Source organism: Sinocyclocheilus anshuiensis, unplaced genomic scaffold (assembly GCF_001515605.1).
Source record: "Sinocyclocheilus anshuiensis isolate Anshui unplaced genomic scaffold, SAMN03320099.WGS_v1.1 scaffold2823, whole genome shotgun sequence".
Taxonomy (NCBI): domain Eukaryota; kingdom Metazoa; phylum Chordata; class Actinopteri; order Cypriniformes; family Cyprinidae; genus Sinocyclocheilus; species Sinocyclocheilus anshuiensis.
Window position 1 is genome coordinate 171,791 of NW_015552796.1, and position 10,676 is coordinate 182,466.

At 35.1% G+C, this 10,676-nt stretch overlaps 1 protein-coding gene across 1 annotated transcript in view; it reads left to right on the forward strand.

Annotated features, from left to right (window-relative positions):
• The window catches only part of LOC107667944 (NAD kinase-like), a 143,810-nt gene that overhangs the window by 76,421 nt on the left and 56,713 nt on the right, over positions 1–10,676 (forward strand). The gene's annotated exons all lie outside the window — the stretch shown is intronic.

Sequence of the window (10,676 nt, forward strand, 5' to 3'; positions counted from 1 at the left end):
GTTTTTTTTTTTTTTTTTTTTTTTTTTTAAATTACAGGTTTTGTTTTGTTTTTTCATTTCATTTTCGTTTCAGTAATCTCATTACAGTAACTGTTCAGTCTGGACTTGGATTACATATTGGATTTCAATAATGTGTTTAATTTTAATTGCCCTTTCGTTAAGCAGACACATGAGCCATTTAGCAAACTATTTAAATTTAGTGGTGATACCACTCTCTTACTGTAAATTTTGCAGAGCATTGGAAATGCACTGAATACTGAGGTAGATTTAAGGTTTACAACTTGGTTCACAAGTAAAGTCACAGATAATGTAATTGGGAAAGATGGCGGAGAACCGCCATAAACAGTATATATTTACTGCTTAATTGTAACATATTAGAGATGAGACAACTAAATGGATGCATTCTGTTGCTGCGACTAATATTTGCTAGAGTAATCATGCATTAAGCAAAAATATCAGTTTTTAAATCTATTGGTGGTGTTGTGCCGAAACTGTGCAACCTTTAATGATACACCCAAAGTTTTGTGTGTACACAGCCTAATGTCCATTTTGGCATGCGCTTACGATTTGATGCACTAAATGAATTCAACTTAAATTCCATAACATTTTGCCAGCATAGCCTCATGATGATCTGAGCCAATTTTGGTGAAAATCAGAGGAGCCGTCTAAAACGAGTTTCAAAAAGTAGGTTTTTCCAAAACTTCAAAATGGCAGAAATTGAAACTATTGTATGCATTTGACTGAGCATGCACTCAGGAATTTTGTTTCCAAAGCATTGCAGAGATACAGCCTCAAATTTGGCATCATGCCATCAAATTTGTTAATGCTTTAAACAATAATGGTTATGATTACAAATAATAATAATAAATATAGCTGCAAGCATCAATTAAGGGGCCAAGCACAGCAGAGGCAGAGTGAGGAGCAAGCATGGCAGGGAGGATCAGATCAAATACAATTAATAATTAAAGACATTTTAAGGTGATTTTACTCAAAATGCCAGAAAAATCATATATTCAATCATTAGTAATATGATCTAATGGTTTATCACTTTTGAACATCACATTTCTTAATGTGGTAAATGAAAACCGTTTCGCCTATCAACACGAAATCTATCACTTTTTGCCAGCATGGTCTGAAGATAATCTCAGTCAAATTTGGTGAAAATTGGACCAACGGTCCAGGAGGAATTAAAACAAGTAGGGTTTCAAAGTAAATTAAAATGGCGGACAGAAATTCCAGGTGATTATGGCATAATTGGTATCAATGTTCATAATATTGTATTGTATTATAATGTTCATGGCATAATCCAAGGAATCTAATAAGAACAGTCAAATGACAATTTTGCTTTTTGAGTACCTCCATGGCATGGTCCCGAAGACACATACCGAGACACATGCGTTCGTAAAATAAAGAATTTTACGACAAAATTCAAAAGAGTTCAGTCTTGTGATTTTTGGCCAAACCGTTTAGAAGTTATTAGCAAAAATAGTCATTTTTCATATCTCACTGTGCCAAAACTGTGTAGGTACCCTCATGTCATGGTTATTATAAAACACACCCAGTTTGGTTTGAATATGCTAAAGCATTGCAGAGATATTGCCTCACATCCATTTTGGTGTGCTCTTGGTCACATTCGCTATTCGATATCAGTTCGACTACCGTATTGGCCCGAATATAAGACGACCCTGATTATAAGACGACCCCACTTTTTCCAGATGTACCTTTTGGAAAAAGGCTTTTTAAAAACCTAATCTTGTTTTTTCTCAGTAAAACACATTTTGTCTTCAGTTATTTTCATATTGCATATTTTTCCTATTTTAATTTTTGTTTTGAAAGTATGGTAAAAACTGGTAAAATGTACCAACAATCACATTAAAAAAAATACACTTTTTGATATACCATTAAAAAAAAAGAAAAACAGGTAGCCCACCTGAATTAGGACATTTAGGCTATCCATCTAATAGTAGCCTACCAAAATCTTATTAACAGTAGAAGTTAAATCTTACTGTAGTCTTCAAATCTGGGTACTGTCTTACGTTTTAAAATCACAAAGGGAGTTTGGTCCCATCAGGCTAACGTGACAGTCATGACTCGTAAGGTTTTCTTTTGTTTTTACTCGCGATCTTTACAACACGCATTACATTACGTATTTCATGGCACACTCGTTTTATGCGTATTTGGCGCCACCTATTGTTGTGGGTGTATTATTGACATGTCAAAGTCTAGACCCTGAATATAAGACGACTGCGTTTTTTCAGATGTATTTCCAAGAAAAAAACATCGTCTTATATTCGGGTCAATACGGTAATCAAGTAATCAACTTTTTGCCAGCATGGGCTGAAGATGATCTGAGCCAATTTTGGTGAAAACCAGACAAACGGTCTAGGACGAGTTCGAAAAAGTAGGTTTTTCAAATAATTAAAAATTTAAATTTTAGTATGGTCCCTTGGCCCCTAATAATAACAACTTTTTGCCATTGTCTGAAGATGAACTCAAAGTAGAGTTTGATGAAAATTGGACCAACGGTCTAGTGGGAGTTTAAAGGAATTAAAAATGGTGGACACACTCTCCTTGTCTTATAAACAATTTACCAAAAAATGACACCATAATCCAAAGAGAAAAATTATACCTGTACATTAAGCATAAAAACTACTTTTACAAATCCATTGCAAATGTTTCATTGAAAGTGTTATTTATTAAAGGCAATTAACAAATCATCTTAATATGTCTTATTTTATACATTTTTAGGGCTTGTTTTGTTTATTCTATTGATGGCTCAGCCAAAACAGGACAATAAGAGACTATTATTATATTATAACTATTATTATTCCTTTTAATTATACAAATGTCTCATTAAAACGTCTATACATTTCTAAAACTGATCAGAGTAAAAACTATAGACACTTGTTCAGTAGTTTGAATTAATTAAATTGTGAAGAACAAAGGATTGGAGATGCTTTTACTTGCGTTACTGTGTTATAAGCCTTCTGCATGGTAGGCATATTTTTCAATGTTTTTAATAAAGTGATAGGGGCAGAATCACCTTTGGCAAAAAGTAGTGGGGACATGTCCCACCCATCCCACCTGCCAATTCTGCCTATGAAATTAAGCCATCTCTCCCCCAAAAACCTACGTCAATGGTCGTGGAAGACAAACTGAATGGTTTCATTTTTGTTTGATCTACAGTGTCTTAAATATAAAGTGTTACAATATAAACTACAGAGCTTTGTCAAGAGTTGTAAAGCAGCAAAACCTTGTCAAATAAGTAAATTATAGGATTAGATTAGGGGTCAGTGACTGCATGTAAAACCAAATTCAACAATGAACAACTTTGAGGCCATATTAGAATCTCAATATGGCTCCAAGAATAAATTGTTAAATTGTATCATTAAAATATATAATTTCCTTCTGTCAAAACAACTGCATTGAACATACCTGTCTGAATACCATAACTATTCTTTTTCCTAAGTTTTTCCTGTATCTCAAGAATTATAAAAGACATCTCAATATGATTTAAGATTCTGGTTCCTAATAAACAATGGTGAAAAGTAGTGTTGTCACGGTACCAAAATTTCAGTATTCGGTACCAATACCAGTGAAAATCCACGGTTCTCGGTACCAATTTCGGTACCAAAGCAAAACACAAAAACATGCTAATTGAACAATGCACTATTTTTATTAATAAAGTTAAACAAAAATAAAATGTACAAAAAATCAATGGCATTCTTTATAGTTATTTAAAATTGTATTTCAAGTTATCAAATTATTACTTTTTCCACAAGTAATAAAAGTATGAAAATAAAAACAAAAAATTACAAACCTAAAAAACGCAACAATATGCCATACATATGAATTCAGCAACGGCTCGGTTCAGTCTTCTTGCATCAGGTGAGTTTTTTTCGTATTTCTGCTGATGCTGAAAAGCATCTGTAACTGTTGTCTGTTTCAGTGTTTGCTGGGGTGTTTCATTATCTTCTTCTGCCTGCAGCTGTAAAAGGAAAATATAATATACTTTAATAATGCAATGGGCTGAGTCTGACCAAATGCAACATTATACAAGTGGATTCAGAGCCACCGCATCAGCAGCACCACCGGTTGCCATGTCTGGTTGACCGGGTACTCTGTACCACCGTGGAAAACGTGGTACCGTAACTTTTTAATTGTTTTAGTACCGACTTGGTACCGAAGTACCGGGTCTTTTGACAACACTAGTGGAAAGAGTACTGAAAAATATACTCAAGTAAAAGTACCATTACATTCCAAACAAAGTAGTGTGAGTAGAATAAAAAGTACTTGTCCAAAAAACTACTTGAGTAAGAGTAAAAGAGTAGCTTATTTAAAAGTACTCATGAGTAGTGAGTACTGAGCTGCAGATTCTACCCCTTAGAATAAATGCTGTACACTGCAATTTAAAAATGTAGAAAACATTGTACATATTGTAATTCATATTATCTTTTGTTTGTCAGAAAGAATGAAGAATATCCATCATCCATCAGTTTTAATTTTGACTGCCAACCCTTTAAAATACATCAAAACAACATTGAAAAACTATTAAAATTATGAAAAGATGAGAGTTGTTCTCAGTACACTCAACACCATTTAAATCATAATGTCTGAAAAAATAGATAATTTTTAAGGTATGCAATTGTTGCACATAAAATATTAATGTTTAGAACAATGCAAAGACTACAAAACCATAAGAAACTCATTTGAGAGTTCATCACACACCATGACTTGGGTTAAAAAGAGAGATTAAAAAGAGCAAATTTCTTTCCAAAACAGTGCCATTTTTAGCATTTTGTGATAAAGAAATAAGAATCATAAACATGATCATTTATGTTACAATTTAGTCATAAATGCACGTTGTTCTATAAGGGGCCTTCAGCCCCTACCTTTTACACAGCTACATTTACTCAAATTGTCATGCTGATAATACAATTTGTAAGGAAAAATTAAATGGGGAAGTATTTCTGAAAGTAAACACACACACACGCACACGTCTCTTTGCGGGGCCACGTCAGTCTGGGTGAATAAGCTGCTCTAGCAGCAGCATCCACCCAAAGGAAAGAAAAATCAAAAGTGAAAAAATCTCTTTAAAGCGGTCATATGATGCTATTTTAAAGATCATTATTTTGTGTATTTGGTATAACAGAATATGCTGACATGCTTTAATGTTCAAAAAACACATTATTTTTCAAATACTGTACATTATTGTAGGCCATTTTAGGTAGGCGTGGTTGACTCTTAACTTTTATAAAGAATATCTCTTTGGATTTGAGACTTTAGTCTTTGCAACTTTACAGATCTTCTTTATGCACCAAGAGCTTGTAACACTCCAAAGAGAAAGGAAAAATTGAAATCGCATCATATGACCCCTTTAACATCTCAAATATTTCTCCTAGACAGAAATGAGTTTACTTCAAGATCGAATTGAGATTTTTGCTTGAGTCTCCTGCTTCTCAAACTTGTCTCCTGAGACAAAAACATTCTCACAATGGTCTCCTTTAAAGTTTTAGAAGAGACCTCATCATCATCACACACTGTGCTCAGATTTTTCTCCTAAACTAAAGACTCTGGTGGTCTAATATTTGTCTCCTTTGTCTCTCAACAACTTTACAAAGTGTGCAAATGTCAAATGTCTCAATATGAGCTCAAACATTTCTACCATATAATATGTATTAATAATCAAATTAGTCAATTGATAATCAAGATGGAGTCATAAGACATTTGTGTGCCTTTCAGTAAAGAAAAGGTCCAGGATTACTTTGTTTCTGTAAATCAGTTTTGATAAAAGCATCGGGTACATTGCTATTTCCAACAACAAATTGTGCCTACCCAGAGGAAAGAAAAATCAAAAGTGAGATCTCTTTAACATCTCAAATATTTCTCCTAGACATAAATGAGGTTACTTTAAGATCGAATGGAGATTTTTGCTCGAGTCTCCTGCTTCTCAAACTTGTCTCCTGAGACAAAATCTCTAACACTCTCACATTTGTCTCCTTTTAGTTTTAGAAGAGACCTCATCATCATCACACACTGTGCTCAGAACTAAAGACTAAAGACTATTTGTCTCCTCCAGTGTTTCAAACAAGATCTCAACAACATCACAGACTGTGCTCGGATTTTTCTCCTTAGAGACTCTTAGAGACTTTAAAGCTTTATAAAATATCTCAACAACTTTACATAATGTGCACCAAGTCAAGTACTTGAAAGACTCTAAATCAGGGGTGGCGAACGTCGGTCCTGGAGAGCCGCAGCCCTGCAGAGTTTTGCTTCAACCGTAATCAAACACACCTGAACAAGCTAATCAAGGTCTAAATGGTTACTAGGAAGCTACAGGCAGGTGAGTTTTAATTAGGGTTGGAGCTGAACTCTGCAGGCCTGCAGGGCTGCGGCTCTCCAGGACCGGAGTTCGCCACCGCTGCTCTAAATAAAGGGGAAAAAACTGATAAATTCAGAGTTTAAGCCTATATTAAGAGAGAAATCATACAGAAAAAAAGGATAATGTTACTTTTTATAGGAAAATGTTTATGTACAAGACAAACTTTTGAATGCTTTAAAAAAAAAAAAAAGTGCGCACAATGAATCTCTTATTTAAATCGCATCTACACTTTGTTGTAATGAGATGATTGTGCTGAAAACAACACCTGAACAAAAACTCAGGCAATTTGAGCAGTGAGTGGATTCTAACTTAAAAGCCTCTGACTGTTTATTGTGTTCAATAAATCAACAGATATGTCTGTGATTGGCTACATTGCTCAATGCTGTACAAACACGTTGAATAGAAACCAGTCTCCAGAACGCAAACCATAACGCACTGAATAGTTTGCCAAATTTGCAATGAAATGCCATTATTACAGCTTTAACTGAGGGTGCTATTAATTTAGTTTGAGCACTCTCTAGCATTCCTGTTGGGCCTGTACACTATAGTGTTACATTTGTTAAAAAGAAAGTATTGATCTTACACTAAAGATCTTGCACTTCTAAGTCTTGGAAAATGTGCTGTATATAAAATGCTGGGCATTGAAGATAAATTTAAACTAGTAACCCTTGATATTCTGAAATGTTTAACACTATTTAAATGATAGTTTTAGTTTTTACAATATTAGTAAAAGTTTAACGTTTTTCCTCAAATAAAATTGAAGACATCTTAAGACAAAGCTTACTGTATTATCTCAATGAGGCATACTGTATAAGAGAATCACCGCTTAGTATCCTGAGCGTAGAGTAACCTGTCAGAGCCTTGTGGGCAGCACATTGACGTGAAGGCACAACTGCACCTCAGACAGCATGAGTTTGAGTCCTAGCTAAAAGTACTTTCCTGCTCCTGTTCCCTTCTCACTGTCCAATCGTTTCCTGTCTCTACTCCTACTGTCCTGAACATTAAAGATGAAAAACCCCAATGTAATCAAGAAAAAAATAAAGAGCAACCACTGAGCAGTAAAACATTTCTATAAGAGTCTTGAAAGAGATTACAGCAAGACAATAAAGAGATCTCCCATGTTTATCACAGTCCATTCTCATTTTGGAGTCCTTTCTCTCAGAACGTTCTCATGTCTCAGTTGTGTCTACTTTTATTTCTCCTATGGAATTTTAGGAAAAACATCTGAGACACTGTTGATACTAAAATGAGAAATACATGAGAATCACAACTAAGTCTCCTGAGTTAAGAACGAGCGAACTCTGAGCAATAAAATATTCCTATAATGGAGTCTTGATAGAGATTGCAGCAAGACAATAAAGAGATATTCTATGTTTTTTCCAACACATTCTCAGTTTTGACTCTTTTTTTTTTTTCTCAAATATTTCTCAAGTCACATTTGTGTCTACTTCTGTTTCTCCTAAGGAATTTTAGGAGAAACATCTGAAATGCTGTTGATACTAAAATGAGCGATATATGAAAATCTCATCTAAGTCTCCTGAGCGTAGGAAGAGCAACCACTGAGCAATAAATTTTTCCTCTGGGTAATCTAATTATTTGTGCACAAGTAAACGTAGTCATAGTGATAATAGCGGGTTATCGTGGGCACTTAAAATGCCACGAGTAAACCTTATCCTCAGTGGTTTGTGACAGAGTCCATGTAGCATTGTATCTTACTATCACTCTCTTTTGTTTAAAGTGATAAAATATAAACTTAATTCCCACCATATATTCGATATTATCTATCAAACTAATCTGACTAATTTGATCGTTCGCTTTAAATTTTAAATCGCGAGTGCAGTGCGTGTACAGCGTGTTAGCATTCGTTAGCCGGTTAGCTTGTCATTCACATTTCCATTCGTGTTTCTGTTCCATTCCTATTACCGTTTTTTTTTTTCTCTTGCCCTGTTCTTTTCTCTCTCGGTCCGTTTTTCATGAGTTCATCAAACAACAGTGGTAAGTCAGAATCATTCATCAATCACGGTGAGTAATGGCTTCTTCTCCTGCTATTGTTGTTTGCACCACTTGCCACATGTATAGTTTATCTCTCTCTGTCGGCGACGAGGGATTCACATGTGATAAATGCAGGGAAATAGTTAGGCTGACAGAGAAGATTTCAGAACTAGAGACACGCATCCAAACTTTAATAGAGGACAGTAAGAATGTGAGGGCTGTAGATACGGCTTTGGATGCGACTAGCTCAGGGAATCCTGTACATTGTTCAGTTCCGGTTACAGAGCCCCCGCAGCAGGTCGATTGGATGACTGTGAGGCAGCATAGTTGTGGGTCAAAACACCACTCTTCCGTTCCGATCAAAACATTAAACAGGTTCTCCCCACTCAGTTACACACCCACTGAGAAACCTGATTAAAGTGCTCTAGTTATTGGCGATTCTATTGTACGGAACGTGAAAATAGAGACACCAGCCACCATAGTCCAATGTTTACTGGGAGCCAGAGCCAGTGCAGTATGGAGTAACTCAAGGCTCAGTACTGTATTATTCAATAACCAGACAAGAAACCAATATAAGAGGTATTACTGGTGCTGGCCTCTTTATTCCACGTGGAACATTCATCATATACAAATTACCACACCTCTCCTTAGCAAATGCACTTGACTTTATACAATCCATTACTGCCACCTAGTGGACTAAACATCCTACTCATTACATCCCTTTTCCTTAAATAAATAACAACATTACATCCCTTTTCCTTGAATAAATAACATTACATCCCTTTTTCTTAAATAAATAACAACATTACATCCCTTTTCCTTGAATAAATAACATTACCTACTAAACAGTTCACACTAAACACTAGTCCAACACCAAAACACTCAATTGCTCCATTTTACCATTTACAACACATTCATTTTTCAATACCAAGATTATTTCACTTTTCTTTCATTTTTTTTTTTACAAGTCCAGTCTAACAGGTGGTTTTCTAACACGATTAGATATTCGTAAGATTGGATTGTCAGTCTTTGGTACAGATGAAACCAGTTCAGGGGACTGTTAAAAGAGCTGAGAAGAGACACAGAGGGCATTTCTGGAGAAGATTTTTCAACTTCATGAGAAGTTAAAGAAGTTAACGGAGACAGTTCTATATTTGATTTACAGATTTCTGCAGACTTCAACAAACTCCTCCGATTTCTCCGATTTCCTTGCCCATCCTCTGTTTGAATAAGATATGACCTTAGATTTACTTCTTTTAAAACAACAGCCTTCTTTCTCCATCCTGTTGGCTCCTCAACTCTAACCACATATTGCTCAGAAAGAGGTATCAGTTGCCGAGATCCCTTATCATAAAATTATTTCTGTTTCCTTTTCTGATGTTGCATCTCTTTCAATGTCAAACTTTTGTTTTCTCTTTTAAGAGACAACTTTGGCAATGTGTCACGCAGTTTACGGTTCATCAGTAGTTCGGCAGGAGATAACCCACAACCAAGTGGGGAGGAACGATAACTCAACAATTCCAGATATTCATCCGAATTGCTTGCAGTTGCTTTTTTCAACAGTCTTTTTACAATTTGCACCCCCTTTTCTGCTTTTCCATTTGCCTTTGGATAAAGAGGGCTCGACGTTGTATGCTTAAAGCCATATTGTTCTGCAAACAGTCTGAATTCACGACTACTATACTGAGGACCATTATCACTTTTGTAAGGAAATTAACTAATTTTTATTTGATTTGAAATTAATTATTATTATTTTAGGTCAGGTTTTGAGAGGAATCGATTCTTAAAGATTCGATGTTGATTTCTTCAAGTTGATCTGATTCAACTACTTAGAGCTTAAACTGTATCAACGGTTTGTCCAGCGAACGTTAAAATCAGTATATCTTAACGATTCTGTTCATATTACTTCGTGGCCAACGACAACATAAACAAAATGGTAATCTTATTAATTTTGAGCAAGGTAACAAGGATCTGGGCAGAGTTTTAACCTTAAAATAAATTTCACGACACAAGACAATACTTCTTTATAAATTAAACAATAATTTATTGGCTATTCTAGGTTACATTAAACTAAGCTAAAACACACACACACACACACACACACACACACACACACATACAGTTCTGAAGAATGAGAGTTAACGGAGTTTGCATGAAGTTCCCAAAGTTCTAACACTCGTTTTCAACGGGTTCTTTAAATTCAACCTGAGAGAATCACAAAGCAGAGATTTGTCTTACGTTTACTGCTTAAACTCAATTCACCAGTTCAGCAAGAGATGAAAAGATTTTGCCTGTTACTTGC